Source organism: Paramormyrops kingsleyae, chromosome 7 (genome assembly GCF_048594095.1).
Source record: "Paramormyrops kingsleyae isolate MSU_618 chromosome 7, PKINGS_0.4, whole genome shotgun sequence".
NCBI classification, from domain to species: domain Eukaryota; kingdom Metazoa; phylum Chordata; class Actinopteri; order Osteoglossiformes; family Mormyridae; genus Paramormyrops; species Paramormyrops kingsleyae.
In genome coordinates, this window is record NC_132803.1 from 35,740,287 (window position 1) to 35,748,467 (window position 8,181).

Genomic DNA, 8,181 nt, shown 5'->3' on the forward strand with positions numbered 1-8,181 from the left:
ATCTGAGAGCATCACGTGTAGAAGGATTGAATGATGGGTAGCAGGAAGATGGTTATGTGAGGCTAAGTGACACCCCCCTCCCCCCCCCCAAAAAAAAAATGTGAAAACTGAGCTGAGTGCAAACAGATGCTAGTTAAACTTCAGTCTGGCTGCCGTGTCATTTCGTTATCAGTGTTTTGACTGCACATGTTTCCCAAGCGCTGTAAGGCTGTTGCAGCAGTGTAGTTTAGAGAGAGCGCTCTGGGTGTTCAGGATGGGGTGGACGGGAGGGGTGGGGGCTTTTATCGCTTGCGATATGTTTATATATAGTATGACTAATCTGAAATAAAGCGTCTCTCTGCACTCTCCAGGTAATCATTGTGCTGGTTCCATTGCTATTCCCATGATTCCCTGTATTTTGCCTTCCTCCATCTTGTCTGTAGTTCCATGTCAACTTCGGGGAGTCACTGGAACCTCACGTTGCCGCCCATGTGCTCCAATGGTTTAATCAGTGTTTGTTTTTAAACTGCTTTGATCTTATACTGGGCTTTATTAAAAGAAAATAAAACTTGGCTCTCCGAGTGAAGTCCCTGTGTGTGTGTGTCTGAAGCACAGAGGTTTCTGTGTTCAGGGTTCCCCTTCTCTCCCCAAGTGGGACCAGGCTGCCGCTGGCTGCTTCAGGAGCAGCTGTTGCGTCCTGTGCCATCCAAGTCCTCTGAGGTTGTGCAAATTCAGCGATCTGCTGACGTGATGAGCGGCCACCGCGTGACGGGACTGTATGTTCCCGTGGTGAGCAAACACACTGTTTTGGGAGCGATCACTCCCGAATTACTGTGGGTAGTAAAGCGTGCACAGCAGCTATAAATAGTGTCTCGCTGCATCCCGTATAACGGCAACATTCAACATTCATGCCAGTGTGTCTTCCAGTGTCCGAGTTTTCAATAAATTAAGGTGTTGAGGTGACATAGTTCGATGGCTTTTTTTCTTAAGAGCTAGATGTGGCGTGACCCTAATACCTGTGTAATTCTGCATGTTTTCTTGCGATGGTGGCCTGGTGTGGAGCTGGTGTGTTTACACAGACGTGCGGCGCGGCCTGCCTGAAGATCACCAGCTGTTCCTGAGTGTGACGGATGAGCACACTCTTCTGTTCTCTTAGGTTTGGCTTTATGGGGGGGGGTATTTTTACACCGGGGTGACTTGATTGATTAGCTGCAGAGAGACTGATCATTCAGACAATGCCAGCAAAGGCATATATATAGCCCATATTTCCACTGTAGGTCCACCAGCAATAGATTCTCCTTCACTAGGGCCCTTATGATGGATTTAGTCTGATATCTGGGGCATGTTAAAAAATACAGAACAATGACTGAGCTAAACTTGCTGATGCTAATGGTGGCGTTTACACCGTAATATATAGAGGAACGAAATGCTCCGGAATGTTCTGAACGCTCACTTTGATACCTCTTGAGACATGCAGCTTTCACTTTAATCTCTCGGTCGTCTGCTTGTGAAGAACTTCCTGGAAACCTGTATTGCAGCTGCAATGGAAAAAGAAAACCCAACCACAAAAACCTCGACAATATAACCTGAGACGCCTTTAGCCACTTCTGGGGGCGCGTTTGAAGGCGTTACTTCTGTCTGCATGCTGTTTAATGCCAGTATCATTACTTATCTTTATATATATGGACACCTCAGGGTACCTCTGCTCACATGACCTGCTAGCCTGCAAGCTTTTAAGCCAAGACAGCGGTTGAAATTACAACCGTGGCAGTCAATTGAAGATAAGATCACTTCTGGAGGGGGTGCTGCTGGGGGGGAGGGGGTGCAGCGTCCACTCCAGCTGCTTAAACACAATATTAAGCATAGATTAATATGTTACTGAAGAAGGTCTCAAATACCATGAGACAACATCACATCCCATCATACACTCTGTTTATTGGATTTCCTTGTTCTTACAATGTATAAGAAAAGGAAATGCATGCATAAGTGTCTCAGATACTCCACCCAATATGGCCAACAATACCTGGTTTTGTCATGTTGGGAATAACCAGTGTATCATATTATACTTCCATCCATAAATCCATTTTCAATACCCACTTATTCTATGCAGGTTCACAGGGATCTGGAGCCTATCCCAGAAGATACGGGTTCGAGGCGTGGAACAACCCAGGATGGGGTATCATGCCATCATAGATATCATATTTTCATATTTCAGAAAATGTCAGAAATTAATTTATCCAGCTGTCCATCTTCCCTCTACTTATCCAGCAGATGGTCGTGGTACACACATTCATTCCGATTATAGTTAAAGATTAATGATTAGTATCATCGTTGGGGTGACCTCTTGGGTTGTGGGTTCACCCTATGTGTGTGGGGGTTTTGCACTGCTGTTCCATATGCGCCTCCCATGACTGCTGTTAGTGTCTGTGTGTTTTCATGCCCCGTGATGGATGGTCATCCTGTCCACAAAGTTCCATGCATTGTGTCCTGTGTTCTTCTGGGATAGACTCCATGACCTTGCATTTAATGAGTGGTTATGGTTGAGGGTGGTTGGACCTCGTTATTCTGTGGTCTGTTAATGGAAAAGTCTTCACATACTGTTTCCTGGGAGAATCTGCTTGGCTGATACATAATCAGTATTGCTTTTTTTTTTTTTTTACTTTAGATCAGTGTTTCCCAACCCGGTCCTTGGGAACCTACAGACCCTCCCAGTTCCTAGTAGGAACAAAACGTTGGGTTGTCTTTGGGTTCCCGAGGCCCGGATTGGAAAACACTGCTTCAGTCTCTCATTTCAGCTTGTTTCCTTCCTTCTTTTCAATAACTCATGCAAGCAACATAACTATATCTGAAGATTTTTGCTAACAATCATCTCTTAAGAAAAACATATTGTTTTATTATTTATAATTGCAACAATATTCCCACCTTGGTATTAAACAATAAACAAACCATTTACTTTGCAACTTATCAATAGTTAAAATTCTAGCAACCCCTCAAAAGATGTAATGTCACTGGATATGAAAAAAATAGAAATTTGCCATAAGACATATTATGTTACCCATTGTATTACAAGACCTACTAGGGGTGGCATGGAATATTAATTTCCTTTGCTAAGCTAGCGATTTTGCTAAGCATTTGTCCTACATCAGTACCACTGAAGAGCTGGCATTTGCTTTGCGGGTGGATGGTCTGCATTCCTCAGGTCTCTTGTGTACTCATAACAATTGGCTAAACCCCTTTCCCTGCTCAGAAAACCCTATTTGTCTTTAAACGTTTTGCAGCAAGTCTGTTACAACTGCAGTTTGTTCAACATGTGCGTTAGCATGTTTCAAAGGAAAATGAGACCCTTGACATATTTGAAGTGTTTCATATGCCTTCCCATATGTACTGAGTATAGGGTGTAAAATTGCCCACCCTGATGAATGGAGCAGGCCAAACACTAATTTTACTCACTTGTTGGTCTCTTGCAGTGAGATTTAATTATGTTACATTTGATCATTTTCATTTCAAAAAGAGTTACATTCCTGAAAATGGCTTTATATACAGGTCAGCCTAGCTGTGCCTCAAGAAAGACTCATAATCAGCCTGTCTGCGCAGCAGAAAGTAACTCGTAGAGCTGGTAGTTTCACTCTCTGCACCACTTCAGCCGAATTAATGTGCAGTCATCGCCTTACTATAACTTCATGATCTGCTGAAATGATGTTGAAATTTAGCCCTACTGGAGGTTGCAAAGCGAGAACATGCTTTTTAAGCTTCGAGTCAGTTCTGACCTAAAACAGGAGATGCAGCAGGCTACCAGCAAAGCTGAATTCCATTCCAAATGATCGATTGGGGTTTAGGTCTCTTTCAAAGAATAACTGGAGCTTAACATTTCAAGCTGAAGCGGTCATAGAAAAAGCCCCACCAGCTACATTCCCAGTAACATTAGCCAGTCAAGACAGACTTGCCCAGTGCTAGATCATCCCTGATGGTTAGGGTTAGTTTTAAGATATTGAGAACGGTATGAGATAACAATGACAGTGATAGTTTAGAAACTGTTAGCGTTCAAGTTCCACTTCTGCTTTTATAGCCCTGTTTTTTTTCTGGGGGGGTGACAGCTGCAATGATTCTTCAATTCCACTCCCTAAAACTAAATATTGATCCCCCTCAGCACCACACTGACATTCATGATCAGAGTCCAGGAATGCTTCAGCTGACGTCTTTAACTCGGAGATCGGTGAGATGCTGCAGAAAGCAATGGCCCCTGTCCTGTACACATGGGGGAACATGGCGCTTCTGATGCTCATAAGGTGACTCTGCATTCCTACTACACCTCTAACATCATTAGGACACTCGCTGGGTATATCGTACACACGCCAGGTCACTAAAAGTCAAAGGGCAACAGAGATGCTTCTCTAATGGCTAACACACTTCATTTAGGGGTTCGGTGAATCAGGCTCTGAGATGTCTGCCCAGAGTTAAGTCGTACAAATACAACAGCTCTGTCCTATAATCCAAGCTCTGGATATGATGCTGTTGATGAAGCAATTCTTCAGAGCCTAATACTTACATTATGAGGTTCTCCTGTCTGCTCCAGGAAAGGTCTAATCGAAATCCTCTGAGGAGCAACTGTCACAGTTTATTAGATTGGCCAGCTTTCTTGTGAGGAAGAATGGACTTTCTTTTCACCCTCAGGGCTGTGTTATCAGAGACGTGGATCAATACGAATTTATCATGGAGCGACGAGCAACTCCATATGAGACCCTCACTGACCACGTGTGCTCTGTCTGACACTCGTATGAATTTCAGAGCTAATGTGATTCATCAGCAGAAATCTATTAGCATGTATGAGCATAGCTGGTCAACCCGACTTGGTTCCGACAACATAAACCTGATACCATGATGGAATTATATGCATGGTCAAGTCTGTCAATATGCTATTGCTGAAATTAGCGTGGGTTTCACCATATGTACTTCCGGGCATATTTTAAAAATATAATTTAGTTCTGGCCGGCCAATATTCCGGCCAAATCGGTATTTGCTAAAAGAACAAAAGAAAATTCATGTGGGTAAAAAAAAAATCCAGTCATTTTGCCTAATCTCACAAGCCAAATTAATCTGAGAAACTTCATTTATACCTGATGTCGAAGTTAAGTGGTATTACCGTGCTATTATTTATTTTCACAGCAGAACTCTAGAACATAATAGACATTATTGCATTCGGTATTTAACAATTAGATGCCGATCGTCTCCACGGACCTTAATAAGCTCTGAAGAGGAACCTGGAGCACACTAAATCTCTGAAGAGCTCTTAAGTGCCCATATACCCATCTTCCAGCTGAGCCAAGCGATATTAATGGATTTTATTTAGATTTCTGCATTTGTGACTCAGGTTAAAAATAGCAGGATTGCATTTTAAGTTGAACTGAGAATGAAATATCATCTTCCACCGTCTTATTTCTCATATTGTCTAATTTTGCAGCCCAATGAAACCAAAGGAATGGAACAAAAGCCATAATATTGCAGAATCAGAGCCATATGCGATATAAACACTTTTTAGGAAATTCAATTTTGTAAGAATCAGAGAATGCGCATGCACTCAGCCATAGATGATAGAGCTGCTATTGGAAAGCTCAACCCAGAAACATGTAATGAGGTGTCTGGGTAGAATAAAGAAACATTCAAAACCACTCCCATTTAAACTATTCAGATTCAACAATAAAGAATTTTACCAATATTTACAGATGGTTTAACAAACCGAATTTATTTTAAAGCAGTCGGAGACACCCTGTGTCCAAGATATGTGGTTAGAAGATGGATGGATAACACTGATTTATGCAGCTTTGAATACGTCAATCTGAGAGCATAAAATCAAATGTACTTCAGTTTTGGTTCCATAAGTTTGCATTGAGCAAGTGTTGTTCAGTAAACAAACATATTAAGTTCCATAATGTGGGGAAATATAGAGACGATTAGTCTATACTCTTGCCAAGACATGAGTTCTATGAGCAGGGAATACAGAGAACTATAATATAGTGCTGAAACTGATTGAGTAAGACCAGCTCAAGGTTCAAAGTACGAGTCTGGAGGTGTGGAGATCCAGGGGAGGAGGATGGGATTTAGAGACAAACAGTCAGTAGTTAATGTTTGGCAGATGGTCCCCGGGAGCACACTGCACCTGGTCCCCTAACGCACCTCATTAACACGTCATTTCCTGCGTCGTTGCGTAACTGTGCTGCTCACTAGCCAAATGACATGCATTTCACACATGAACTGGTATAGTTACATTCCCCCACCACTAGAGGCGCTATAGTGATCACTCGCAATGTGGGACCCCATTTGGCTTGAAGACAGGCAGGAGGCATTGTATCTTTCCAAAGGGGGCGGCTTCTTGTGTCTTCGGTGGTGGCCAGTGACATGACACCGTTGTTATCCTTTGGTCTAGAACATGGCAGGCATAAATTATGGTGAAGTGATCTTCACTTCCAGGAAGAAGATTTGTCCGAGCTGCCTTTAGCGGGCGTCATCGCCAACAGGCCGCTCTGCTTGGCATACACGCCGTCCTCCGCCTCGCCTACTGACGGGCCCACTGCCCAGCCCACTGCCCGGGCAGAAGCAGCCACAGCTCTAAATCCCACAACCAGCTGGGCTGTTAGCCGCATCGGGGAAAATTCACGCTGCCTCGGCTTACGTCTTTGCCCAACTCTTCGCCCAAATGACGCAAAGCAAATTTATATGACATTTTTTGACTAATTCATTTTTCATTCATCAACATTTGTGGCCCAATTTTTTTAGGGAGCAAAACGACCATCTTTATTTCCCATCTGAGACCAGTAGCTGATTAAAGGGAATATATATGTGGTAATGATGATAATGATGATGTTCATGATGAAGATTATGCTCTACAGGCACTTTACAGCATTATGGCCGTTTATACAGCTGACTCAACTCAAACTGTTGCCTTGTTAGCTAACAAGTCTGCTTTGTTAACTAGCAGGGTACCAGCTGTCCCACACAGAAAAGGACAGTTTACAGTTCTCTGTATCTCACTGATAAAACTGCTCACCACTGGTCCTTCAGTAACCAAACACTTTGCTTTGTTCTGTGTTTACAACCGTGGTGTTTTCAAGACTCGAGCCAGTAAAAAAAAAGCTGCTTGCCAACGACACTTTTTAAAAAAAAAAAAGGATTTGATTGATTAGTTACAATAGTTTTGTTTGGAAATGAGACCTGATGTCGTTGGCTGTTTTTGCATCATGGGGAGGCGCTGTGTAGGCTGTCCCGGCACTGTGTGTATGGGCTTTGCCTGTCCTCCCTGTGTCATCATGGGGTTTCCTCTGGGTACTCTGCCTTCTTCCTGGAGCCTAACTCAGGGCTATTCAACTCACGGTCCTCAAGGGCCGAGCCCTGCTGATTTTCCAGCCTTCCTTCACCTGTGAGCCAGGTGTGACCAATCAGAATCAGTAATTATTAAACTAACTACCCGGGAGAAATGAAAACAAGGCCTGGATTTGGAATCGAGGGCCTGAGTTGAATAGCCCTGGCCTAAATACTCACAGTTAGGCTAACTTGCATGTGTGTTTGTGACCTGAGACGGACAAGCACTCCATCTAGTTAGGACGTACCCTTGACTTTTCCCCTATGCTTCCTGGGACAGGCTCCAGACCACCCTGATGACTCTGAGCTGGATAAACAGCTCATCAATGTCTTTTCTGGGGAAACAAAGTCAGTTTAATCCGCCCTGTTTATAAAAGATATATCGAATTTCGTTCACATGCAGCAGAAAGTTCCTAAATGTCAATCCGTGTTATTTGAATCATTTAATAAATTAGGAAAGAAGACGCAAATCCACACCGGCTGATTTCAGTAGCTGCCCCCAACCAGCAAACCGTAAAAACTGCTCTTTTGTCACAGAAATGAAATTGTCAGTTTTATTGTCTTATATGTGAATCACATTCTCTTTTATCAACAAGCCAATGGCTGGGATGCGATGATTCGCGTGAATCATTCCACGGGATAAGCCGGTTTAATCATTGGTCTTTTAGAGACTCCGTGATCCGTAACAGATGTCTGCTGGGTGGTTATAAGCCGGCTTGCGCTCCGGAGCGGCATCCGCGGCTCGCAGACGCTCCGGGCTCGGGGGGTTACCTTCCTTTGGCCGGCCGATCGCTCGCCGAGGCAAGCCGGAGTTATTTTTGAACCCCGCGGTCGTTTTCCATCCTTACA